General features: G+C 52.1%; 2 long non-coding RNA genes across 5 annotated transcripts; one reads left to right on the top strand and one right to left on the bottom strand.

The window, feature by feature from the left end:
• The first annotated feature begins 13,047 nt into the window (after positions 1-13,047).
• On the top strand, positions 13,048-18,599 carry LOC145721905 (uncharacterized). Of its 4 annotated transcripts, none has more exons than XR_014145922.1 (4): positions 13,048-14,057; positions 15,632-15,714; positions 16,228-16,381; positions 16,638-18,599. It is a non-coding gene; the product is annotated as an uncharacterized LOC145721905 (long non-coding RNA). The 4 variants fall into 4 exon arrangements; XR_014145920.1 differs by having other exon boundaries at positions 13,051-13,865; XR_014145921.1 differs by having other exon boundaries at positions 13,070-13,830.
• Positions 18,600-20,024: 1,425 nt separating this feature from the next.
• Positions 20,025-25,466, bottom strand: LOC145721904 (uncharacterized). The gene is made up of 3 exons (XR_014145919.1): positions 24,455-25,466; positions 23,804-24,038; positions 20,025-21,330 (listed from the first exon to the last, which is right to left on the bottom strand). It is a non-coding gene; the product is annotated as an uncharacterized LOC145721904 (long non-coding RNA).
• Positions 25,467-27,066: the final 1,600 nt, after the last annotated feature.

The following is a 27,066-nucleotide window of genomic DNA, read 5'->3' as shown; positions in this document are numbered from 1 at the left end:
TGGTAGAGACTGTATTGTGTTTATGGTTCCTCCCTACAACTATTCTCTAGGGTAGATCACTACCATTTTACAGACGGGGAAACTGAGGCAGGGGGCGATGAAGTGGCGTTCCCGGGGTCACATATAAAGCAGGAAACTGGGACCCAAACCTGGGAGTGAGTCGAAGTCTGCCCTCCTCCTCCAAGCTGTCTTAGCACTTGGTGCACACACAACCTGAGAGCTGTGCCCAGCACACAAACTACTTCCCTGCCTGCATGCCTAGGGCGCTCTTCCAGAACTTGTCACAGCTGACTCCTCTCTTCACAGAGCTGGCCCTATCTGGGTCACTATTGAACTAGGTCTGCAGGAGATCGATCACTTAGGACTGGGGGAGAGCAGGTTACTGGGTGAGCCCAGGTGAGAAAACTGGATGATTCCTGAAGTCCTGTCCCAATGCCACCATTCTGGATTCTAAATTAAAATACAGAAACACAAACAAAAAACAAATTATAAAAAGGTGACTTTGGCTCAGGACAGGGATGCTGTTGGGAAATGGAGGTAGCAAGTGCCCCACATCTGAAAAAATGCAAGTACAGGCTTGAGCATGGTCTGTCAAGCATGGATTCCCCAACTGGGGGACTGTGGTGGCTGAGTCCTGCCGTTCCTTCCATCCTCGCGTGTCTAGGAGGCCCTGACACTTGGAGGGAGTCTTCAAGAAGTGGGCAGTGGGTGCATCTAATCCGAGGTCAGAGTTCTGGCCCGTGAGCCACCCTCTTGCAGGGTCACTTACCTGAGTGTCAGTCACCAAATCAATCCGGCTATTGGGAGGTTGCTGAGCCTTCCAGGTAGAGGGGCTGTGTCAAGGAGTTTAGTCTATAAACTATAGAACCACCTCTGTTTCTATGAACAATGGTTACCATGCTAATAGCTAATATCCACCGAGCCCTGACTGTGCACCAGCTACTATTTAAACACTCATGCATTAGCTCATTTAATCCGCACAATTACCCCATAAGGTTGGTATTATTATTCCCATTTTACAAACGAGAAAACTAAGGCAGAGGAAGTTAAGGTTTTGAACCCAGTCTGGGACAAAGATTTTAAAACTTCAAGGTGAGGTGTCCTCTCCCAGAGATGACAAGATTCACAGAGATCATAAGTGAAGCTGTAGCTACTAGAAGATTAAAAAAAAAAAAAAGAGTTGTCAACGGGCACCTGGGTGATTCAGTCGGTTAAGCGTCTGTCTTCGGCTCAGGTCATGATCCCAGGATCCTGGGATCCAGCCCTACGTCAGGTTCCCTGCTCAGCAGAGAGAGCTACGCCCTCCCCTCTACTTGTGCTCTCTTTCAAATAAATAAATAAAATCTTAAAAAAAAAAAGTGTTGCCAAGAATTTTCTAGAAATGAGGGCTATTAGAAACCAATGGCCTCATTAGAATGCAAGTTTCCTGGAGAGCAGGGACTTTGCTTTGTTCTGTAAATCCCCGAGCCTGGAACAATGCCTGGCAGGTAGCTGACTGGTCTGCACTGATTGATTGGAAAGAATGAATAGATAAACCACAAGATCTTTCTGGTAAACATGATAATATTGCTAGGCTGCCCCGAGAGGGCTGGAATCAAGTTACAAACTGCAATCTTAGCCCAATTTTATGGACCACTTTCCATGGGCAGAACCTTTAAGTGCAGGATTTCATTTAATCCTGACATTGGCCTTCCAGGTTATTGTAGTTTCATCTCCATTTTGTCCACGTAGACACTACGGTACAGAGAGGTTAATAGCTTTCCCAAGTCACACAGCTAGTAGCAGCAGAGCTGGGATTCCAACCACGGTGCTTTGCAGCCAGAGCGCATGCTCCTGAACCCCGCCTGGCCACATGCCCTGTCACAGAGGCGTCCATCTGTGCCCCAGGAATTTGGGGGGATAAGGGTGCCAAGGTCTGGAAACTTCCCTCAGCACATCCAGAACCTGTCAATTCAGGAACCCCAGAAAGCAATGCTTGTGTGATCTGATTCCTTCTTATCTAACATGGGGGAGCAGAGGCCCCAAGTGGGGACCGACTTGCCCTGTAGGACAACACAGAGCCTTCAGTGACCACGCGTTCCCGGCTCCCAGTCCAGGCTTGCTCCTCATTCTAACTGCTGCCCTAAGAGCCCCCGACTTGACCAGAACAGACGCCACACACCGACAACCCCGGGGCAGAGGAGGTTGGGTCAGAGCTGATCTGGCTCTTTCCTCTGTCCCAGTGTTGAGTTTGTGGTCCTTCCGCGTGCTGATTCAGCTTCCTGACTTCCCTTTCCCTGGCCTCAAGCAACTGGAATGATCCAAATGGTATTCTTTCTCCTCCTGTGGTAAGCTGAATAATGCACTGCCCCCTCCCCCCAAGGATGTCCGCAACCAAATCCCCAGAACCTTTGAATATGTTCCATTATGAGGTAACAAGGATTTGGCAGATGTGGTTAATTTAAGGATCTTGAGATGGGGAGATTATCCCGGATTATCCTCGTAGGCCTAATGTAATCACCGAAATCCTTCTAAGAGGGGGGCTGCAGGGTGACAGATACAGAACGGGACATGACAAGAGAAACAGGACTCCAAGACTGGAAGATGCTAGTGTTGAACAGTGGAGTCGGGGGCTATGAGCCAAGGAGAGCAGACAGCTTCTAGAAGCTGGAAAATGTGAGGAAGTGGATTCTCCCCTAAAACTCCAGAAGAAGCACCCCTGCTGACCTGTTTCAGGACTTCCGACCTCCGGATCTCCAGAGAATAAGCGTGTGTCATTTTAAGCCGCTGTGTTTGCGAGAATTTTTACAACAGCAACAGGAAAGGAGGATGGCCCCCCTCGAGGCCTGCCTTCCTCATATGGGGAACAGAGCCTCAGCTTTGGGAAGCAGGACACAGATGGATAGACCCTGGGGTTCCCCCTCAACTGCTCCCTTCTGTCACCTCCCAGCATGACATGGGGCATTCCACCACAAGAGTTTGATTCCCTCGGAGAACCCACCCCCTCTTCTCCATGCCTTCCTCCCGGGGGCCAAATGCTTGAGCGGCTAGAATGGGCCCGTTTCATTCGAGTGCTAGAGATACAAAGCTGAAGAGGTTGGAAGCCCACCTTGACAGAGCCTGTGTGCTCAGGATCCTAATGGAAGAAGTCTGGGACCAAGGGAAAATGATCTGGAATGGGGGCAGGGGGCACGGAAGACAAATGTGGGTAGAAACCGGGAAGGAATCCAGAGGTCTGCCGTCAGCCAGGCATTCTTCCCAGCATGGTCTCATTCCATCCTCACCAAACCCAGGAGGTGGGAGTTCCTCTGTGGTGGGCAGAATCACAGCCCCCCCAGAGATGCCCATGCCCTAATATCTGGAACCTGGGACTAGGTTATGTGACTGGTTGAATAGGCTCACTGCCCTCTGCCTCTGTCATGAAGACTGCAGACTTCAAAGTGGGGGAAATCCTGCTGGATTCTCTGGGTGGGCCCAGTCTATTCACGGGAGTCCTAAAGGTTGAGAGCTTTCCCTGCAGAGAGGCAGAGGGAACAGGGCAGGAGAAGTCTGATGTAGGGTCAGGAGGACTCAGGGATTGCACTGTTCAGTCAGGGTCAGGTCAGGGTGGACTCACAGGCTGGGAGGTGTGGGAAGAAAGTTGTTCCGGGCAGCCGGGGAGAGGCAGGACCGAGGCCTGCAGGTGGGACAAACCCGGCAGCAGAGAGAGGGAGGTCTCACTTGGGATGGATCGCTGTGGATGCTGAGGGGCAGAAGGCTGCCCATCACCGTAATCCAGGGCTCGGACAGGACAGGCTGAGAAGCAGCCTAGGACCTCCACATTCTAAAGCCAGAACCATCAAGAATGTCAGAAGAATAGGAAGTGGGATGTGAGGATGGAGAGGAGTCCCGGAGAACTTGGAATTGCCAGTTTACTACCACGGGGGATGCTCAGCGGCACAGTCTGGGACGAACCGCCTTTGAGATGCCTGGGACGGGGCTTTGCAAACAACGTGCAAAGACTAGAGATATACTGGAGTCTTCTGTTCTTTTCTGGAAGCTTCTCTTCTTCCAGACTGCTGTGAAAGCTGCCCTTTCACCGAGACCGCTCGGAGGGAGGCTGAGGAAGTCGCCGGTGACTCAGCAAAATCCGCCTTCCTTCCCTTTGTCTCCGCGAGCCCCCCTCCCAACTGTGACTCAGCAGAATCACAGTTGCTCGAGGGGAATGTGGAAATCTGGACTTAGCACTTGGCTGGCACCGCCCATCGCTCGCCTGGAAAACAGAAGTGGTTTTGGACGGAGGGCGGGCGCGGCCCTCTCCCAAGGCTCTGATGGTGAAAAACAGAGGTGAGGCCCCAGCTGAGGCTGGGGGACACGGGGAGGCTGGCCTAGGCTGGATGGTGTTCGGGGAGAAGCAGGAGACCCGCCTGGATATCCTCAGGCAGGGAGCATCCCAAGTTAACAAGGTGACCCAGGGTGTCCTGACCACCCCTTACCCCACAAAGACCCAAGAGGCCATGCCCTTGACCCAGTGGAGGGATTGGGCGGGGGGGGGGGGGGGAGGGGGGGTGCGGGGAGGGGGAGCCCAGTGGGGAGGTGCAGCCTTTCTTAGCAAGGCAGACAAGCCCAAGCCATAAAAACATCCTCAGACAGGATGGCAAAACAGACGCTTTCTGGGTTACAAGCGCCCCTATACACAAGGCTGAAACCCCACGAAACACTGGGAGAAAAGGCCACATGTGTCACAGACAAGAGACTGAACATTCCTAATATTAAAAAAGAAAGACAGGACAGGCCCCAAATGGAGTCACTTGGGCTAAGCCCAGTGTCAGCAAACCAAGGCTAATGTCTGACCTAATTTCAGTTTCTGCCTCTTCTAGGAATGTTACCTTTTTACCCAGTGGAGTCCCCTGGTCGGACCAGTGAGGTGATCAGCCTGGTAGACCCTCGCCACCCTTCCACTAAAGGAAGGTGACCTTGCCTGAAACAATCCATGCCTTGTTTCCCTGCCCCCACCCCCCCATTCTGCCTATAAGAACCCTTCAGAGCTCCTTTCTGTTTGCCAGGTGGGATACTGCCCGATTCCCAAATCACCAATAAAGCCAATTTGATCTTGAAATGTACTCAGTTGAATCTTGTTTTTTTTTTATTTATTTATTTATTATTATTTTTTTTTTTTAAAGATTTTATTTATTTATTTGACAGAGAGAGAGACAGCGAGAGCAGGAACACAAGCAGGGGGAGTGGGAAAGGGAGAAGCAAGCCTCCCGCTGAGCAGGGAGCCCGATGTGGGACTCGATCCCAGGACCCTGGGATCATGACCTGAGCCGAAGGCAAACGCTTAACGACTGAGCCACCCAGGCGCCCTGAATCTTGTTTTTTAACAGTAATAAAAGAGCTCCGAAGGGGCGCCTTGGTGGCTCAGTCAGTTAAACGTCTGCCTTCGGCTCAGGTCGTGATCCCAGGGTCCTGGGATCGAGCCCCGCATCGGGCTCCCTGCTCAGCGGGGAGTCTGCTTCTCCCTCTCCCTCTCCCTGCCGCTCTGCCTACTTGTGCTCGCTCTCTCTGTGTCAAATAAATAAATAAAATCTCCCAAAAGCAGTAGGACAAATAGTCACCAGGAAATGTTAACATTTAATTCGGGGAGCTTATCATCAGCCTCCTGCAAGGGCTGGGGAGCGAATAGCAGCTTCCAACCTGCCAGTGGAACACCTTTTGGCTCCTTACCTCCTTCACTCCTCCGGCCCTGGGTTTTGCAGATAAGGTGACTGTGACCACGTCACCCCTCTCTGGTCAACACCCTTCACTAGCTCCCACTGCCCTTGGGATAACATGCAAGCTCCTTCGCCTGGCACATCTGGCCCTCCGCCCTGGGCCCTGGCCACCTGTCCAGCAGGAGGGCCTCACCCCACCTTCTCCCTCACACCTTGCATGCCACTCTCAGAAATACCCCCCCCCCCCCGACTATCCAGGCACACACCCCTCTGGCCCTTTGCTCAGGGTGGTCCCTCCCGTCTAGAATACACATCCCCCTCTCGGGCTCCTTTGTCAAGCTCTTCATTTTTCAAGACTTAGCCCGGAAACAGATAATAGATCTCAATGAAAGAGTGAAGCCTATAGGGGCGCGTGGGTGGCTCAGTTGTTAAGCATCTGCCTTCAGCTCAGGTCATGGCCGGAGGGTCCTGGGAACAAGCCCCGCATCAAGCCCCGCATCAAGCCCCGCATCAGGCTCCGCAGGAAGCCTGCTTCTCCCTCTCCCCCTGCTTGTGTTCCTCCTCTCATTGTGTCTCTCTGTCAAATAAATAAATAAAAATCTTAGAAAAAAAAAGAGTGAAGCTTATAAAAATAAAGAATAAATCGGGGCACCTGAGTGGCTCAGTCGTTAAGCGTCTGCCTTCGGCTCAGGTCATGATCCCAGGGCCCTGGGATCGAGCCCCGCATCGGGCTCCCTGCTCAGTGGGAAGCCTGCCTCTTCCTCTCCTGCTTGTGTTCCCTCTCTCGCTGTCTCTCTCTCTGTCAAATAAATAAATAAAATCTTTAAAAAAATATAGAATAAATCATAAAGGAAAATCTCAGGGACCTTAGATTGGCAGATTTCTCAAATATGACACTAAAAGCACAAAATGTAAAAGAAAAAATATTAATCAGCGGGACCTTATCAAAATGGACTTTTGCTCTTCACGTGACACTGTTATAAAACATAAAAGGCGAGCTAGAGACTAGGAGAAATTATTTGCAAACATATATCCAACAAAGGACGTGTCCTGCGTCTCTAGAATACGTAACGAGCTTGTATGATTCAATGTTAAGAAGGCAAATAAGTTAATTTTTGAAATGGGTAAAAAGTTTGAACGGACAATTCATCAAAAGAAATATATGGATGCTAACTAAGTGCATGGCAAGATGTTCAAGTTTATATATCATCGGGGAAATTCAAAGTACAATGAGATAGCACTACCCGCCTATTTGAATGGCTAAAAATAAAAGGACTGCCCCCACCCTGTTGTGACTGTAAAGCAACCAGAACTTTTACTTTCTGCTGGGGAGTCAGGAAAGGATCTGAACCTGATACCGTAGGGGTCAGAATATGCCACCTGGAAATATGCCACTTTGCATAAGGTTTATTTTGAGCTAAAGACAACTCAGAAACAGCAAATGCCAAAAAAAAGGCGATCTGCCTTCTGCCTTATTTGCCTAAAAGCAGGCTTAGACTCATAATCAGCCGAGATGAATCCAGACTCTTAACAGCTCAGAGATGGCACCCAGAGGAATCAAAACAATAAGCCTTCGTGTATTAACCCTTATCTTCCCTAAATTTCCCCCAAGTATTCACCTGCTTGCTGCCCCTAACAAATCAACCCCTTTTCCTTTGCTCACTTCTCTGCAAATGTACTTCAAGGTTGACCCTTGAACCACATGGGTTGGAACTGTACAAGTCCACTTATATGGGGATTTTTTTCCTGATAAATACAGTATAGTACTGTAAATGTATTTTCTCTTCCTTATGGTTTTTTTTTTTTTAATATTTTATTTTTAAGTAATCTCTGCGCCCGATGTGGGGCTCGAACTTACACCCTGAGATCAAGAGTGGTACCCTCTACTGTCTGAGTGAGCCAGGCGCACCTTCCCTTTTTTTTTTTTTTAAAGATTTTTATTTATTTATTTATTTGACAGAGAGAGACAGCGAGAGAGGGAACACAAGCAGGGGGAGTGGAAGAGGGAGAAGCAGGCTCCCCGCTGAGCAGAGAGCCCAATGTGGGTCTCCATCCCAGGACACTGGGATCATGACCTGAGCCGAAGGCAGACGCTTAATGACTGAGCCACCCAGGTGCCCCTGGGTGCCCCTTCCTTATGATTATCTTAATAACATTTTCTTTTCTCTAGCTTACTTGAAGAATACAGTACAGAATACATAGAACATACAAAACATGTTCATTGATGGTTTGTGTTCTCAGTAAGGCTTCTGGTCACCAGTAGGCTATGAGTAGTTAAGTTTTTGGGGAGTCAAAAGTTATCACGGATTTTCAGCTGTGCGGGGTGTCCCCGTGCCTCAGCTGCATTATTCTTTGTTGAGATGCTATATAAGCCCCAGTTCCTGGACTCTTTTTAGTTACTCCTCACTGTTTCTCCTCTGTGTGTGTGTGCTATATGTGTTAATCAACTGTTGCTTGTTAATTTGTCTTTGTCATTTTGATTTCTAGGGCCCTGGCTCCAGAACCTAGGAGGGTAGAGGAAACTACCTCTCCTACAGTACAGCCACTTTTGAAAAGAGTTGGCAATTTCTTTTTTTTTTTTCCTTAAGATTTTTATTTATTTATTTAACAGAGAGAGAGAGAGCACAAGTAGGCAGAGCGGCAGACAGAGGGAGAGGGAGAAGCAGGCTCTCCGCCGAGCAGGGAGCCCGATGCGGGGCTCGATCGCAGGACCCTGGGACCATGACCTGAGCCGAAGGCAGACGCCCAACCGACTGAGCCACTCAGACGCCCCAAGAGTTGGCAATTTCTTAAGAGACCAAACAAACACCTGCCATACAACCCAGCCACTCCACCCCTGGGTATTTACCCACGAGAAATAAAAGCGTGTTTCATCACAAAGACTTGTATACCTATGTTCACAGTGGCTTTGTTGCTAATAGTCCCAAACTGGAAACAACCCATATGTCCATCAGCAGGTGAATGGAGAAACAGCTGTGATATAAACATACACTGGATTCCCAGCAGTGAAGAGGAAAAACCACTGTTCCATGTAACAAGACACATGAATCTCGAAATAATAATACTGAGTAATGGAAGCCAGATTAAAAGAAAAAAATTCTTACTGTCTAATTACACTTATATAAAATTACATATAAAACGAATACAGGATTTTACAAAATTCGGCGAAATGCAAGCTAATCTCATCAGATCGGTGGTTACCTAGTTGGAGGGGAGATTACAAAGATTACAAAGGACCGTGAGGTCGGGCTCAGTGCTCAGCGTGGAGTGGGCTTGAGATTCTCTCTTTCTCCTTCTGCTCCCCTTCCCCCCACTCATGTGCACGTGCACACAAACACACTCTCTTTCTCAATAAATAAAATCTTTATTTTTATTATTTTTTTTAAAAGATTTTATTTATTTATTTGACAGAGAGAGACACAGCGAGAGAGGGAACACAAGCAGGGAGAGTGGGAGAGGGAGAAGCAGGCTTCCCGCCGAGCAGGGAGCCCGATGCGGGGCTCGATCCCAGGACCCTGGGAGCATGACCTGAGCCGAAGGCAGACGCTTAACGACTGAGCCACCCAGGCGCCCCAAAATCTTTATTTTTAAAAAAAGTTTTTTTGTTGTTGTTTGTTTTATTTATTTATTCATGAGAGTCAGAGAGAGAGATAGAGAGAGACAGCAGCAGAGGGAGAAGCAGGCTCCCCCGTTGAGCAAGGAGCCCGACGTGGGACTCAATTCCAGGACCCTGGGATCATGACCTGAGCCGAAGGCAGACGCTTAACCGACTGAGCCACCCAGGCGACCCTGATATTTTTTTTTTAAATTTTTTTTTTTAAGATTTTATTTATTTATTTGACAGAGAGAGAGATCACAAGTAGGCAGACAGGCAGACAGGCAGAGGGAGAGGGAGAAGCAGGCCCCCCGCTGAGCAGGGAGCCTGATGCGCGACTCAATCCCAGGACCCTGGGATCGTGACCTGAGCCGAAGGCAGACGCTTAACCATCTGAGCCACCCAGGCGCCCCAATAAATAAAATCTTTAAAAACAAAACCAAACAAAGGACCATGAGGAAACTTCTGGGAGAAGTGAATACAATCATTATCTTGATTGTGGAGATGGCGTCACAGGTATATTTAAGTCAAAACTCATCAAATTAAGGGGTGCCTGGGTGGCTCAGTCGGCTGGGCGTCTGCCTTCGGCTCGAGTCATGATCCCGGGATCCTGGGATCGAGCCCCGCATCGGGCTCCCGGCTCGGTGAGGAGCCTGCTTCTCCCTCTCCCTGCCGCTCCCCCTGCTTGTGCTCTCACACACACACTCTTTCTCTCAAATAAATAAATAAAATCTTTAAAGAAAAAAAAACCTCATCAAATTATATACTTTAAGTATGTAGGGTTTGTGTCAATTATATCTCAATAAGAAAAAGAATAAAGTTGAAAAACAGACTGAGTCCAGGCTTTCCTGAAGTTTCTCCCCCCCACCTTATAAGCCCCTCACTGAGCTTCCTGTGCCCCAGCCGCCCCCCATTCCAACCGTGAGCTCCACGAAGGCAGCAAGGACTGCACGGGACCCACTCTCTAGGCCCAGAGCCCAGCATACGGCAGGCAAGCACAACAGATTTAATCAATGAGGCTTGAACTCCCCACCTGCAGTCACATAGCTCACCTGGGACTTGAGGCCAGGTGTATCTGTCTCTTGTAGAGGAGAAAAACGTTTACTTTCTTCCCTTCTAGGTTCTTAGGCTGATTTAATAATTACATGGACATAAAACAGATTAACTGGAGAAAAACAAATTTAATTTTGTACACATGAGAGCCTATAAAAATACGGGACTCAAAGAAATGACCAAATCAGGGACGCCTGGGCGGCACAGTCGGTTGAGTGGCCGGCTCTTGGTTTCGGCTCAGGTCGTGGTCTCGGGGTCATGGGCTCGAGCCCCACGCTGGGCTCTGTGCACGCGTAGCATGGAGTTGGCTTGGGACTCTCTCTCCCCCTGCCTCTCCCCCCGCCCCCCACTCTCATGCTCATGCTCTCTCTCTAAAATAAATAAATAAATCTTTAAAAAAGGGGGGGGGGAAGAAAGAAATGACCAAATCAGGCAGCTTTTATAGCTTTCAGACAAAGAAACAATAAATTTGTGAACAATTGACAAGCCAAGGAAGTCCGGGTTTGGAGTAGTTACTTGGGGGAAGTAACAAGCTTTATTTATGCAGTCTTCTCTGCCTCGGATGCCCTATCTCTGGCGATAAGGATGCCTTCTACTTTCCTGGTACAGGGAGGGCACCTTTCACATGGGAGACTTATTTCCTGCTTTCAGGGGGGACAAAGGAGATTCAGAGCGTCCTTGGCACTGGCTGTTTCTTAAGTAACTTTAACTCAGAATAATCAATATGCCAAAGTGGCATATTTTGGGGTGGCATATTTTGCTCTCCTTCACCTTCAAGCACACTCCAGTTCTATAACAAGCTGCTGTCTGGAGACCCTGGGTCCGGGGCAGTGAAGGGAGTAGAAAGAGCAACATCTTTCTCAGGCATTGTCCAGCTTCCGTTTGCCCAGATCCATGTGACTGAAGACCGGGGACCAGACCAGGCAGCCGTCTGGACTCTGGAGAGTTCAGGCTGTGAGGACAGCCTGGCCAATATGGAGCCTGACTCCAGCTCCAAGACTTGGTTCAATCTGGTTCAACAGGATCAAGGCACTTCTAGGTGATGTAGACGGGTTAAAGCAATGAACTCTAGAAGAGACTGCAAGTCCAGGATCCATGACTTACCACACGTGTGTACGTCAACTCCCTAAGCTTTATTTCCTCATATGACAAATCGATAAGTAATAACAGCATCAGCTCCAGGGAATGTGGTCAGGATTAAATTAGTTTAACATATGTAAGAGGCTCACAATGGGGCCCAGGGAAGAGGAAGCCTTCGCTAAGCATTCCTCCTTCTGTTTGGTTAGAGAGTGGCATCCAGTTCCCCTTTCCGGATTCCGCCAGAGCCTTTTTCCTACCTAGAAACTTCTGGATGGCTCACTAAAATCTCACAAACCTTGCTCTCATTTGGGAGTTCAGAACCTCAGGGTCCTTGGGGGCGCCTGGGTGGCTCAGTCGGTTAAGCATCCGACTCTTGATTTCAGCTCAGGTCGTGCTCTCAGGGTCGTGAGATTGAGCCCCGCATGGGGCTCCATGCTCAGCTCCAATCTCAGCTCTGCCTGAGATTCTCCCTCTCCCTCTTCCTCCACCCCTACCTGCTGCTCGCTCTCTCAAAAAACAAACAAAACCCCACCAGAACCTCAGGGTCCTCATCTTAATTTTTTTCTCAATAAGTAGACTTCCTTGAAATAATTTCAAATGTCCAGAAACGTTGCAGGGATAGTACATAGAATTCCTCACCTGGATTCACCAGGTGCTAACATTTTGTCACATTGTTTTTATCATTCACTCTCTCTCTCGATTATAGATAGACACACTCTCTTTTATATACATATATAAATATATTTCTGGTTTATTAGAGAGTGAGTTGCAGACATCATGCCCCTTTGCCCCAAATTCTTTAACATGTTTTATGCCAGAGTACAGCCTCTTCTAACCACAGTACAATTAGTACGATTATAAACATCAGGGACCCTAACTTCAGCACAAATACATTATAAAAAGCCTACATTCAAAGTCATCAATTGGGCGCCTGGGTGGCTCAGTTGGTTAAGCGACTGCCTTCGGCTCAGGTCAGGATCCTGGAGTCCCGGGATCGAGTCCCGCATCGGGCTCCCTGCTCGGCGGGGAGTCTGCTTCTCCCTCTGACCCTCCCCCCTCTCATGCTCTCTCTCTCTCTCGAATAAATAAATAAATAATCTTAAAAAAAAAAAAGTCATCAATTGCCCCCCAACTGTTCTTCCCGCTGTCTGGGTTCCAGTCCGGACCCCGCATTGCGTTGAGCCGCTCCGCTGCTCTGTTGTCCACAGCCCCCGAGCCTCTGTAGAGAGCAAGATGGAGTCACTCACGTCCAGCAGGTGTCCTTGCAGCAGTGACGCAAGCCATTAAGGGTACGGCAGCTAAGAGAGAGCCTGAGACCAGATCAGCTGACACCCCAGAACTGATAACAGGCAGAAGTACAGTGGGTCTGCAGGGGTCCGGGACTGCTGAAATCCCTCTAAAAAGGGAGGAGTTTGGCAGCACACAGTCAGACCCCTCAGACATGACCCCTCGAGGTCTGACCACTTAAAAAAAGCAGCTGCCACCAAAGGTTTCGCCGGATTGAGCAGGTGCCCAGGACTGACCCAGGCGCCACCCAGGTCTTATCTCCCCTGCGTGCCCACAGACTGACTTCACGTTTGGTTCATTAACTTCCTACCCACTCTGTTATCTTGTTGACTGTGTGACTTGTCTCGTGTTCTGCTTTGCGTGCCAGTAAGAAGCCAAGTCAATCACGTCTTCCAATGCCACTGACTTTGGAATCCTGAATCTGCTTTATAATGATGTTAATCTTGCTTTATGCCTGAATAAAGCTGACCTCATGGAAGGACACAACTCGTGTCTTTCCTAGCGTGCTGGTGACAACGAGCTTGTGGCTGGGAAGATAGGAAGGGGCTGCTTTTGGCACTGGACCCCCTGTTTGAGTAGATCCCCGCCGCTAGGTGGGATCACACGCCCACCTCGCTGGGCTGCCGGGTCTGCAGAGCCGGCCCTCAGAGGCGCTGAGCAGGTCGGGGTCCCTAACGTGAGGCTGGGGAGGCCGGCGAGGACCCGCGGAGCAGGTGGCGGGGGTGGAGGGAAGGACGCCGGCTCTGCGGGGACGCGGCCGCCTGCGGGACCTGGGGGCCCCGGGGAGTCGCCGCCTCCGCCGCCGCGGCGGCCCGGATTTCTCCCCAGGGGAGGGAGCCGGAGCACCTGAACCGTGACTCAGCGAGAGCGGCCCTCGGACCGTGACTCAGCGAAAACAGACCTCGGGACCGTGACTCAGCGAAAATAGACCTCGGGACCGTGACTCAGCGACAACAGACCTGAGATCGGGACTCCGCGCCGAGCCTGCCGGCGTGACTCAACAGGAAAGGGCGGCAGGGGTGCGGCGGAGAGGGTTCCTCAGCGGGAGGCCGTCCGCGCCCCGACCCCTGCCCCCAGCGCCCGCTGAGCTCAGCAGCCACCAGCGCCCGCGGGGCCGGGCCTCGGGGAGCGCGGGAGTGGCAGGTACGCGGGCTACCTGAGCAGGTGACCTGGAGCAGGTAACTCAGCCCGTCCCAGCGTCGTGGGCAGCGCGGGGACGGCTGCGGCGGCCTGGGAGGGTCCTCGGCCCCGTTGAGTGATCCCACCATTTCCTTCTGCCCAGCTCAGCCAACGCTTGGCTGCCTCAGTGTCCCCATCTTCGAACTGAGGGGCAGAGAGAAGCTCCCTTCCCTGGACGGCATTCCGTGGGTGTATGTTTATACTTTAAATAATCCATTTTTATCCCCTAGTTAGAAGACGCTGCCCGGCCACTGTACTGCACTGAAGTCTATGATCCCCAACCTGCAGACCACTGTTGCTAACGTTCTAGTGTATTTGTTAGGATTAAAAAAATAATCAACTCTATCATGCCCACAAAGGAGTATATTCTACAGTATGATTCTGTGCAGGGAACAGTGATAAGGGGAACATAGCTTATGAAGTAGCTCTTTCTCTTTTTTCTATGCAAATTCTATATGATTGTGATCCTAATGTCTATGGTATACCTTTGTCTTCCTTTTGTTTCATTAACACAACTGTTTTCCCAAATTGTAACAAGGCCCTTGTAAGCATTATCTCAAAGGCCTCGCAAAAATCCATTCAGGAGACATTCATTCATTCAACACAGTATCCCGCCCGAGTGCCTGGGGCCTACTGTTAAACCTTTGGGTTGCTTCCTATTTATTTTTTTCCTATTGAAGGAGAAAGATAAGGAGTATTTAAAACAGTCTCTGGCTTTCACATACTAGGGGAAGGGCATTTTTCATATCAGAGAATGGTCTTTTTTTATTTTTGAACATACGTTGCTTGCTTTCCCCTGCTCCCCAAGATCTGGATGGAAAGGTTAAAAACAAAGGAGGCAGAAGGGTGGGCTGTGAGGGACTTCTGAGACCAGGGCCTTCAACAGATGCTGGAAAGCAGGTAAACTGACTTCTCCCTGAGGCTTACCTAGGGTTCACCATACTTAAGGGGGCCACAGAAATGTTTTAATTTTAATTTCTTTTAAAATCAGAAGAAAACAGGGGTGGCCTGGACGGTTCAGTCAGTGTCCGTCAGAAACCTGACTCTTGGTTTCCGCTCAGGTCATGATCTCAGCGTCCTGGGATTGAGCCCCAAGTCGGGTTCCCTGCTCAGCAGGGAGTCTGCCTCTCCCTCTCCGTCTCCCTCTCCCCCTGTGTGCACGTGCCTCTCTCTCAAATAAATAAATAAAATCTTTAAAAAAAAAATAAAATCAGAAGAAAACAAAAGAATACAATAATAATAAATATAGAATAATGAATCCAGTCGAGAGTGTATTCATCTCTATACTACTTCAGTCCTAAAATGCTATTTTTAATTTTAGTTATTTAGTTTTTTATTTTTTTTAAATGGAGGAGAGGGTCCTCAAAGACAAAGGTGCCTTGGGCCCATGAAAGTCAGAATGCATCCTTGCTGGTAAGCTGGGGTCTAGGATGAGAAAGTGAGCAGTAAGAAATTGCCAGGGGTGAGAAATGGCCCGTGGGCTTGCCAGCGGAGGTGGCTGATTCTAGACTCCTAGTAGCTACCTGGGTGGTGCTCCTGGCAGTGGTCCTTCACTGCAAACCCTCCGTCAGATCTGCCATTCACCAGGGCTCCGATGGGGTTCTGTGTGGGAATGAAGGACTAGGCGCCCAGAGAAGAGATGGAGGAGGGGTCCGAAACCGGCCAGGGGAACAAGGGGGGCTTGCAGGACAGTGAGCTCCCTGGAGGGTGGGTAGGGCTGGGACCTTGGCGTTTAATTTTCCTTTTTCCTTTTTCCTAATTAAAGGGAACACCAAGAACTTGGGGGTACCATGGAAGCACACACTGGGTTACAAATCGTGTAAAGAACAGCAAAAGGAACATCTTCAGGTGAAGTGTTTCCTGCATTTTTGACTATGGGTTTAGATGGAAAACCAAGAGCAGAATTACTGACTGGGCCAAGCATAGAACTAACTAATTTTAAGGCTTTTGGAGTCTTGGGGCGCCTGGCTGGCTCAGACAGCGGGGCATGTGACTCTTGATCTCGGGGTTGTGAGTTTGAGCCCTACGTTAGGGGTAGAGATTACTTATAAATAAGCTCTTTGAAAAAAAGACTTAAAAAAGATTTCTTTATTTATTTGAGGGGGGACAGAGAGTGTGGGGGGAGGGGCAGAGGGAGAGAGAGAGAGAGAAGCAGACTCCCCACTGAGCATGAAGCCTGAGGCAGGGCTCCATCCCAGGACCCTGAGATCATGACCTGAGCAGAAATCAAGAGTCAAATGCTCAGCCAACTGAGCCACCGAGGCACCACCTCCCCCAAAAAAGGCTTTTAGAGTCTTTTGCCTAATTATGGGTAAAAGTAAATGATTACTTTTTGTAACTTTATTTCTCATGTTTCTATAGTAAATACGACTTTTGCCACTGGGGCTCAGAGTGGGGGCAGTTTGCTTTTGTTTGAGTGACAGCCGGGAGGAAGGACCACCCCAGCACTCTGTGGGATGATGTGCTGCTTGGCTGCAAGTGAAGGCAGCGAGGGGTCTGGGACTCACCCCCTAAGGTAGGAAGAACAGGCACTGGGGCTTCAGGAAGAGGCCTTTTACCTTGTACCCAGGGCTGGGAGGAGCCCTATCACAGGTTGGTTGGCATGACTTTGCCCCTGAGCAGCTGACTGGGCAGTTGGGTGTCCGTGGTGTGTGTGCGTGGAGTGGCGCGGGGTGGAGGAGGGTGGTGGGGAGAGGTGGCAGGAGTAGATGAGAAGGTTGGTGGTGGTCGAAGGTGAAGGAAACGCTCTCTCTCTGTCTCTCTTCTGGCAGGTGCCTGCAGCAGCCCCCTCCTGCCCGGAGCTCAGCCTCAGTGCTCTGATTTCCTGAAAAGCCCTCTTTATGCCCCTATGGAGTTTGGGGTGAAGCTCCAGGGAGCCTGAGGGTCTGTTATAGGCAGAACTGTGTCCCTCCCCAAATTCACCTGTGGAAGCCCTAACCCCCAGTACCTTTCAACGTGATTGTATTTGGAGATGAGCCTTTACAGAGGGGATGAAGTTAAAACCATGCTCTTCGGTTGGGCCCCGATCCGGTCGAACGGGTGTCCTTCTAGAAGAAAGACACCCGGGCGCTTGCACAGGGGGAGGACCTGTGAGGACACGCCAGGAAAGCTGTTGGCAAGCCAAGCAGAGGCCTCGGAAGAAACCACACCTGCTGACATCTAGACCTTCGGCCTTCAGAAGTGTGAGAAGATGAGCTTGTGATCGTCTGAGCCACCCAGTCTGTGGCGTGGGGTCACGGCCCGTGGCTGGCACACTGACACTGGGCCCGAGACTCAAGACCGGAAGGACCCCTGAAAGAGCAGCCTCGTTCAACTTCTCCTTCCTCTCCTCTTCTCTCTCCCTTTTTATTTTGAAAAAATGCCAGACCTACTAAAAGGCTCACGCAAACAGGACACTGCATGCCGGTACACCCTTCCCTGGGATCATGCCTTGTCGGGAACTGGCTGCTTTTGTGTGTCTCTCTCCTTTTCTCTCTCTCTTTTTTTTTTAAGATTTTATTTATTTGACAGAGAGAGAGACACAGTGAGAGAAGGAACACAAGCAGGGGGAGTGGGAGAGGGAGAAGCAGGCTTCCCGCAGAGCAGGGAGCCCGATGCGGGGCTCGATCCCAGGACCCTGGGACTGTGACCTGAGCCAAAGGCAGATGCTTAACGACTGAGCCACCCAGGCGCCCCTCTCCTTTTCTCTTTTATTATTATTTTTCCAGAACCATCTGAGAGTACGTTGTGGACATCCTGACACTTCACCTGTAGGAACAAGGACACATCCGCATTGTTATCATCACAGTAAAGACATAAGGCTGACGCCTTAACGTCCTTTACTTTACTGTCACACTTTCCCAGGGATCCCCCAAAAACAGTCCATTGGAGGACCCCCAGAATCTAGTCAAGGTTCATGCCCTCCTTTTTGCTGTCATGTCTTAGGTCTCTCGTGGCATTGACTCTGGAAGAATTGTTTGGAAGAGACAGGTTAGTTGCCTTAAAAATGTCCCATGTTTTGGATTTGTCTTTTTCCCTCACGGTGAGATTCTGGTGGAACATTCCTGGACAGAGTCCTATATGGTCATGTTGCGTCTCCTCATCGGGTAGAACCAAGGAAACTGAAACCCAGCTAGTCGGTGGCAGAGTTTAGATGCATTTCAGTACCAGATTATTATTATTTTTTAAAGATTTTATTCATTTATTTGAGAGAGAGAGAGAGAGAGCGCAAGCAGGGTGGGGAGGGGCACAAGGAGAGGGAGAAGCAGACTCCCTGCTGAGCAGGGAGCCCAAATGACACAGGGCTCAATCCCAGGACCCTGAGATCATGACCACAGTGGAGGGCAGAGGCTTAACGGACTGAGCCACCCAGGCGCCCTTCAGTACCAGATTTTTTATTTGCCTTTATCAAGCCTGTGACTGATTGTGTAGAACAGGAAAAGCGCCTTTGTGTCAAGTGGGGGGTGTTCATTAAACAAAGGAAAACAGAATCTATTAATATAAGCAATGCTGTTCTTCCTTGTAAAGCCTGGTGGTTAAACACACACGTAGGACACAGCTTTGAATCTCATTTGTAATAAGCCATGTGACCTGAATAAGTCTTTTAACGTCTCTGGGCCTCGGTTTTCTTATCTGTGAAATGGGGATAATAATGGTACCTACCTCCCAGGCTTGTGGGACATGAAATTATCCATGTCAAATACTTAGCGTGGTGCCTGGCTTGTAATTAATTGCCCAATAAAAAGTAATTATTCGGGCGCCTGAGTGGCTCAGTCGGTTGAGCGACTGCCTTCGGCTCAGGTCATGATCCCGGAGTCCCGGGATCGAGTCCCGCATCGGGCTCCCTGCTCGGCGGGGAGTCTGCTTCTCCCTCTGACCCTCCCCCCTCTCATGTGCTCTCTCTCTCTCATTCTCTCTGTCAAATAATAAATAAAATCTTAAAAAAAAAAAGTAATTATTCTCATGGATGTGTTTTTATAATTATAATGATTGACAAATAAAAGTGCCCCGGCCTTATCACTTCCGTGCTTCCCCACTCCCTGAAGCAAGTGAGCAGGAACGAGGTAGAGGCAGATAAGAGTGGGCAGGCCATAGCTTGAACTTGAGGGAGCCCCCGCTAGGAGGAAGGATGTGGCCTGAAGCCTGAGTGTCCCAGGATTCTCCGCGGGGCACAGGACTCTGGGCTGCACACTGTGGACCCTGTGAGTGGAGTCTGAGGAGCAGCCTCTTTCCCCAGAGCCCCTGGAGGGGGGTCATTATTCTCCATGTACCCCTGGTGAAGGATGGGGTTGCACTTCCTGCCTCCCCTGGGGGAGGAGGAATCATGTCAAATTTCAGGCCTGAGCATCCTGTGGCCAGTATGAGACCCTGCATGGCTCTTGTCCTCTGGCTTGGAACAGGCCATTCGGATGATGGCTTTTCCCCCTGCCTGGGTCCCCAGGTGTCTCTCCCTGCCAGCCCGCCATGGACACACGTGTGCACAGAAGACCACCCTTTCCTGGGGATGTCGTCCACGACTACAGTCAGCAACCCCGTCTTGTATGTTTGAAAGTCGCTAAGAGAGCAGATCTTAACAATTCTCATCACAGGGGCGCCTGGGTGGCTCAGTCGTTAAGCGTCTGCCTTCGGCTCAGGTCACGATCCCAGGGTCCTGGGATCGAGCTCCGCATCGGGCTCCCTGCTCGGCGGGAAGCCTGCTTCTCCCTCTCCCTCTGCCTGCCAGCCCCCCTGCTTGTGCTTGCTCTCTCTCTCTCTGAAAAATAAATAAAATCTTTAAAAAAAATTCTCAACACAAGAAATAAAAAAGATAACTCTGTAAGGTGATGAACGTTAACTACATTTGTGGTGATCATTTCGCAAGGTATGCATATATGAAATCATCGCATCGCGCCCCTTAAACTAGTATAAAGTTCTAGGTCAATTACATCTCAATAAAACTGGGAGGGAAAAAAAAAGAAACGCTTTGTTATTGGAGCAGTAGAGGGGGGAGGCTTGTTTATGACCTCAGCATCACCCAGCCCACCCGCCTGCGGCCCCTCAACTATGCTGCTCCCTTCCCAGCTTCCCCCTTCCCTTCCGAGGGCTGCCTCAACTCCCCCTCCTCTTTCTGCAGCCACACCAGCCCCGCCCCCACCCCGCTCTTCCCCCCCCCCATGCCTCTCACCTTGCCTACCTGGCCACCCAACAGTCCGCCTGGTGCTTCCAAACCTATCTGGGAGGGGCCTCGGTTCTGCCCGCCGCAGCGGGACCCCCCCCCCCATCTTACAGATGAAGAACCAGGGCCCACAGAGCGGACAGGGAGAGACGTGGGGTCAGGATTAGACCAGGGGAGACAGGATGTTGGCGAAGGATGAAGCCCGTGGCTCACTGTGTGTCTTCCCCCGACCCCCCCAGAGGGGAGCGGGTCTGTGGCTGACCGGGGTCCCCCCTGACCCCCCAGCCTGCCTGGCCCGGCTGGCTCCTCAGGTTTCCCAGCGAGCCACACAGGTGAGCCCACCTTGCCGCCCATGGCAGGGCTCCTTCAGAGGTTCTCTGGAGGACTGGAGTGGGTGCTGGGTGGCCCCCCGAGAGTCCAGACCTTTTTGGTCCCCGATGAGTTACTGGGGAAAGTCCCTCACCCTCTGGGCCGCCTCCAGGTCCTCTGTCAGGAGGGCCGCGTCGGAGGCCTCCAGGGGCCCGACGGGCAGCGTGAGTGAGGGAAGCCAGTGGGGCCCACGTGCCCCAAGTCAGGGGCAGTTGGAACTCAGCTCCAGCCAGCTCTTGGCCACGTGAGACATCCCCTTTTATTTCTTTTTTCTTTTTTAAAAAGAGAAATGAGAAATGTCACGTTGGTTTTCAAACACTGGCAATAGACTCCATTAGAAAAAAAACCGCTCCATGGGCGCCTGGGTGGCTCAGTCGTTAAGCGTCTGCCTTCGGCTCAGGTCATGATCCCGGGGTCCTGGGATCGAGCCCCGCATCAGGCTCCCTGCTCGGCGGGAAGCCTGCTTCTCCCTCTCCCACTCCCCCTGCTTGTGTTCCCTCACTGTGTCTCTCTCTGTCAAATAAATAAATAAAATCTTTAAAAAAAGAAAAAAGAAAAAAAACCGCTCCAGGACTTGAAACGGCCTCCGGCGGCCAGTTTGAGGCCTCTGGGGTTTGGGTTCCCTCCAGCTCTCCGGCTGCTTCTCTGATTGATTGGTCTGTGATTCCTGGCGGGGGGGTCAGGTGGGGCTGATCCCAGAGGGGATTTCGGAGATGGTCATTCCTGCCTTCTGTTTTTTGGCACGTCCCCAAGCTGCCCTGTGTCACCCGGCCTTCCCCGGGGGGGCCACAGACTTCATCCTGCCAACGCTGTGTGTGCCGAGCGCTCGGGGGACCAGTGTCATCTGCGCTGTTGTCATCATTCCAGCCGAGTGAAGTCTTCAGGGACGGGTCATCATGGTCCAGTCCCTTGGGAGTTTAGTGGCTGGTCTGGGTTTCATGGAGACTGGAGCCCTGCTTCGACTAAAGAAGAAAAGGAAAGAAAAATCTGCTCATTCCTTGGGTGTCTGGGAAGACAAGGGCTGTGGCTTGCTCCTCGCTGGGTCCTCAGAGCCTAGCACAGAGCAGGGCAGGGTCACAGCGACGGCAGCCCCTGCGGGGACAAGGCCGGACGGACGCTGGGAATACTGAGCCCGGCCTTCTGAGCTGGGGGAACAAGACTGAAGAAGGCAAATCAGGATCAAAGAGGGTGGGGTGTGTCTGTTTGCCCTAACCACCAGTTCGATTTTTTTTTTTTTAAAGATTTTATTTATTTATTTGAGAGAGAGAGAATGAGAGAGAGCACATGAGAGGGGGGAGGGTCAGAGGGAGAAGCAGGCTCCCTGCCGAGCAGGGAGCCCGATGCGGGACTCGATCCAGGGACTCCAGGATCATGACCCAAGCCGAAGGCAGTCGCTTAACCAACTGAGCCACCCAGGTGCCCTCGATTTTTTTTTTTAAGTGACCTTTAAAAAGGTTACTTAAGTAATCAAAGCCACACAGCTTGTAGGTTGTGAAGCCCAGAGGTGGTGGTTTTTTTGTTTTTTGTTTTCATTGTGGTAAAATACACATAACATAAAATTCACCATTTTAACCATTTTCAAGCATGTAGTTCAGTGGCGTTAAAGACATTCATACAATTGTGTGACCAGCACCACCATCAGGCTCCTGTACTTTTCCCATCATCCCAAACTGAGACAAAGTACACATTGAACAGTATGTCAGTTAGAGTTTATGGCTTCATTGATGGGTTGGCGTTGGTGAAAAGGGTTCCCATAGGAGGTGGTGAGTATCCCATCACTGGAGGCACGCAAGCCAAGACTGACTTAACTAGCAGAATGGCACCACCAGTGTATGACTGTGAACTTGTCCTTACCAGGTTTCTCTTGGAGGGTGAGACAAAAAGCCTTACCTGTTGCTGAGGTGAGAAGTTTTGCCAAGTGGGGGGTTTTTGTGTCCCAGGGGACATGATTTGACCTGCACTTTACCTGCGTTACAAACAAGCTGCCCAATAATGAGGCTCCGTTATATCTCACACATACCCCAGTCACACATCAGGCCAGTCTGGGTCCAGCGCCCAGATGTGGCAAGTTCATTCATGCTCCTTGCCCATGCCTCACCTTCCAGAAACGTCGAATAGCCCCCTCCACTTCTGCAAGGAGTAGGAGAATATGTAGTGTATGGTAATCTGAGGGATAATGTTGGTTTTCTACTCCACAGCCTCCCCCCTTCCCCTTGATGACAAGACTCCCAAGTTGTTCAGGATTCAGATGAAAACATGCTCAGGGAAGGTGGGCCCAGGGCCAGGGCATGAATCAGGATTGGTCTAAGGTGTGGACGCTAAGCTATCTTGTGGTTTATGCCATTCCTCTTTGCCAGCACAGTCATGGAGGTGAATTCCCAGATGGAGGAATGACATGGTCAGGAGGTTTGAAGTGACTGGTCTTGAGCTGAATCCTGAAGGGTGAGTTAGTTAACTGGGGGTCAGTAGGGCAGTTCTAGAGGGAACGGCACGTGCAAGGGCCCTGTGGTCAGGGTGTGAACCGTCTGAGGTGTGAAAGCCAGCCTGTGTGTGTAGAGTGCAGAGATCTGGAATGTGGCAGGGCGTAGACACCCCTGACCCCCACCCCAGGGCCTGGGAGGCCAGGCTAGGAAGTGGGTCTCTAACCTGAGAGCAAGTGAAGGGTTTTAGGTGTGTGTGTGTGTTGGGGTTTGGTATGGGGGTTTTGTGAAACCCGGTCAGATTAGCCTTTTGACATTTATTCTGGCTGCGTGTAAGGAAGGCGTTGTGCGGAGGGCAGAGTTGATGCTTTAATCCCCTTGCTTCACGCCAAGTCCAAGTCCGAAGCCCTCTGAAGATCTCTCAGAGCCTGGATGCTGACGTTTTCACCACTTCCCCTGCCCCCACGGCTCCTGCTTCCTCCTCAGTGATTCTGCTGGTCCTGTGCTGACTCAGATGTGAAACTTCACCCCTTTTCCATTTACACAATCCTACTCTTGACAAATACTTGTGAGCAGAGGATTTACTAAAGATCCTGAGGTCACAGAGACACTTTCACATGGCAACTGCGATAGGTCTATTCTTCTGGACCTTTTGGGGATACCCTGTTCCCTCCCCTCCCCGGGTCTTCCCTGCATCCTCGGCTCCTCCTCCCCTCTCGCAGGTGGTTTTGGAAACCTGGGATTCCCTGTCACAGGCAAAGTGGTTCCAGTCCCCCCAGCCTCCCATCCCCACGCTTACACATCCGAGTCATCGTTCACAAACCTGAAGGTGACAGACAGCGGTTCACTTTCTCCCACCACTGCCTTCATCCAGGCCCAGCCTCCCGTCCGCAGCCTTTGTGATGCCTCAGGCAGTTTTGCTAACTTTCTCGTCACTCACAAACTTGACAAATTCCCTTCCCAAGCTCATCCTCCTCTGGTTTGACATCCCCTCCCGCCGCCCCCCCCCACCTACCTGCCCCTCAGTACTTCGGGGCCTTGCTGGAGGGACATGGGGGGTCGAGTGCCTGCTCCTTCGCCCGCCTTGGCTCTGTCCTCCTCCGGGTCCCTTTCTTGTCTGGTGGGCTGTGGCAGGGAGGAGGGAGACGGAGGGGCCTCTCATCAGCAGGGGCCACCCTGGTTCTTGCTGCATGACACCCCTCTCTGGCGGGCCCTTGATGTCTTCTGTGTGGCTGGTGTCCATGCAGGCTCTGGATGGACGGGGGTGGGGGGGGTGGGGGAGTGGAAGAAGGGATGGCTCCATCTGCGTCTGTGCTGGATGAATGGACCGCAGGGCAAGATGAACGAGGGAGGGAGGTGGGGCTGGAACAGAATGCTCTGGCTGGCTCAGCCTAGGGGGCTCGACCACCCCCTCCTGGCCCCCCAGCTCTGCTGCAGCATCGGGAGACAGCCCAACGCTGTCTGCTCTTGACCCTCAGCTGGTCAGCCGCGGCCAGGGCCACGGCCACGGCTGAAGGGCTGGTGGGACAATAACTGGGGGGGCGAGGGAGGGAGAGGGGCTTCCTGCTGGAAGTTGGGAGGCTAAAAGCCGAGATCCCCAAGTGCCGGGGAGGGCGGGGCCAAGGGGAGAGAACCAGTAGCTCATCTGAGAGTCAAGGTGCCCAACCTAGAGCCAAGTTTGCAGAGTGGAGGGACCAGTGCAGAGGCCAGGGTGGTCCGGACAGGTGGTGTGCGATGAAGAGTAAGGCCAAGGCCTGTGGCAGCCATGGTGGTGCCCCGGCCAGGGTGAGCCCAGCTGTCCTCAGCTCCTGCCAGTGTGGGTCGGGGTTCTGGGTGGGTGGGCCCAGTGGGGCTGGACGAACGTCCCTAGTTCCCAGGGACAAGGCGGCCTGGAATGCTTTGGCTGGAAGGAGAAACTGCCCGGTGAGCCACGCAGGACACAGAGTCCAATGACGATGCATACCGGAAAAGAAAAATATATTAATTCCTCCACGCACTGTAAAATGTTTTACAGACAACAAACCAAAACGGACAAGAAAACTTCCAAATCCAGGGTCCTTGGTGGAGAAGTCTACACCCCGCTGGGCCAGTTGGTCTCTGGGGTGTAACATTCTGGAGGAATCTGGTGCAGGGGGAGGTGCCAAGGAGGGTTTCTGCACAGCAACTTCCAGTGCCCTTAGCCCCCCTTCTTGCTAGGCGGGTCCGGTGGGAGGTCTGCACTCTAGTCCCCCCTCCCTGCAGGTGGCCAGGAAGCTTCTCCAGACTCCATGGTGCAGTCCCGCCCCCCAGCTTAGGACCCCACCTGCATTTGCCTGTGCAAGCATGCACACACACACACATACACACACACACACACGCTCACATACATTGTGCCTTTGCTGGCTCCCAAGCAGCCCCAGCCCCGGAATAAACTGCACCTCACCCCTACTCCCGCAAGGACCTTTTCTCCCCAGAAGAGAGCACTCAACAAGGCCTGTCCACTCCCCAAGCTGTGTGACCTTGCTCTGGTCGGCTGACCCTCCCGAGCCTTACTTCTCTCCTCTTTAAAATGAAGAGTCCTTTTCTTTCCGTCTCAGGAGCCTCAGGAGTGGCGAGGGCAGGGTCCCACTGCCTCAAGTGCCATCCCCAGGGCAGGGAGCATCAACAGCCCCCTGGCCCTCCTCCTCAGTGGACCAGCTGCTTCCGCTTTCTGGGGGCTAGCTTGGGGTGGGGCCAGGGTTTGGGTGCCAGCGTGTTCCCAGCTTGGGTTTCACTTCCCTCCTGCCTCCGAGAGAGCGGGCCAAGCTCCCCAGTGGGCACCCAGCATGCTAGCGAGGGGGGATTGCCCGGGGACCTTGTCACTCAGAGCCACCCCGCCTCCCACGCCTGCTGCTGACCTGCCCGGCAGGTGGTTCCCCAGCCTGACCCAGGAGCCCCAGGCCAGGCTGGAACAAGGTAGCCTCCAGCCACCTTGCCCTGGGTGGGGAGGCAGCGCGGTGCCGAGGCAGGCCCCTCCCTTCCCTGGGCCTCTGTTTCCCTGTCTGAGGCCCTATCACAGTGGCCCCGCCGGCTGTGACTCTTATTATCAGGGATTTGCGGCCTGGGTAGGTATGGACTTCTTCCCGGTGTCAGCCAAGTCCAGAGGTGCCGCGTGAGCATGGAGCCAGACTGGACAGTGGGGGAAAGAGGAGTGGGGTGTGGAGTGGCCTAGGGCGGGGGCAGGGAGAGGCCACAGCCCTGAGTCAGAGGAGAGGGGAGAGGATGCTTCCCCAAGTGGGGTCCTGCCCCGGGGTAGGCAGGAGCGAACCCTGCAAACTCACGGTCTTGGGTCTGCTCTAAGACATATACTGGGTGGCGTGGGGACAAGGACAGGCCATAGCCCAGGCTCCATGTGGGCACCTGTGACCTCCTTTCCTCTACTCTCCCAACCCTGGTCTGCCCTTGGCCCCACTGGCGGCTCCTTCCTGGGCTCTCAAGGCCAGTCTGGCCCAAGGATGGCCCTTCGAGCCACCCCCACTCCTGTCCCAGGGGAGGGGGGCAGGGGAGTGGTGGGTGTTCCGCAGGGTCACCCTTCTGCAGAGCCCGAGTCCCTGTGCCGAGCAGGTGGGCCTGGGAGAATGGCCCGGGCCTGGAGGGCTCGGGTATATCTGACCTTGCTGGGCTGAGTGTGTCCCACCCCTGATTTAATCTGTGAAGTCCTAGCCCCCCAGGCCCTCAGAATGTGACTGTATTTGGCGATGGGCCTTGAAAGAGGGGATTACGGTTAACTGAGGTCATGAGGGTGGGCCCTGACCCGACCTGGCCGGACATTAGGACACTGCACACACGGGGACCGCGGGATCGCAGGGACACGGCGGCCCCCAGGGCGGACACACACACCTTTGCTGTGGTTGAAGCCCCTCAGCCTGTTGTCCTTTGTGAGGACGACCCTACTTAACGCGCCGACAACGCAGGGCTTTGGGGGGCTTTCTGACACAGGAGGTAGGCAGAGGCAGTTTGGGGGCGGAAATTCCAGAACCGCACAAACGTTCGGATGGTTTGTGGAGACAGTGGGGACGTGGACGTCACTTCAGAGAGGCTTGCTCGGACCATCCTTCTTAGAAGCAAACGTCCTCGTCGTTCTCCTTCTGCTCCTGACCCAACAGTGGGTTGGAAGCCAGTAGATGGGGATGGGGCCCAGCAAGGCAGGCGGGGTGCGGGGTGGGCTGCCGCAGCCCGGAGTGGGGTGCCGGGGCCTGTGCAGGGGCTCTGGGGGGTCCAAGCAGGGTGAGGAGGACACCTGCGGGGCAGGGCAGTGGG

This window comes from Leptonychotes weddellii, chromosome 5 (genome assembly GCF_054177405.1).
Source record: "Leptonychotes weddellii isolate Sample4059 chromosome 5, ASM5417740v2, whole genome shotgun sequence".
Lineage (NCBI taxonomy): Eukaryota > Metazoa > Chordata > Mammalia > Carnivora > Phocidae > Leptonychotes > Leptonychotes weddellii.
Note: the sequence above shows the minus strand (reverse complement) of the source record. Positions and strands in the feature narration are given on the sequence as shown.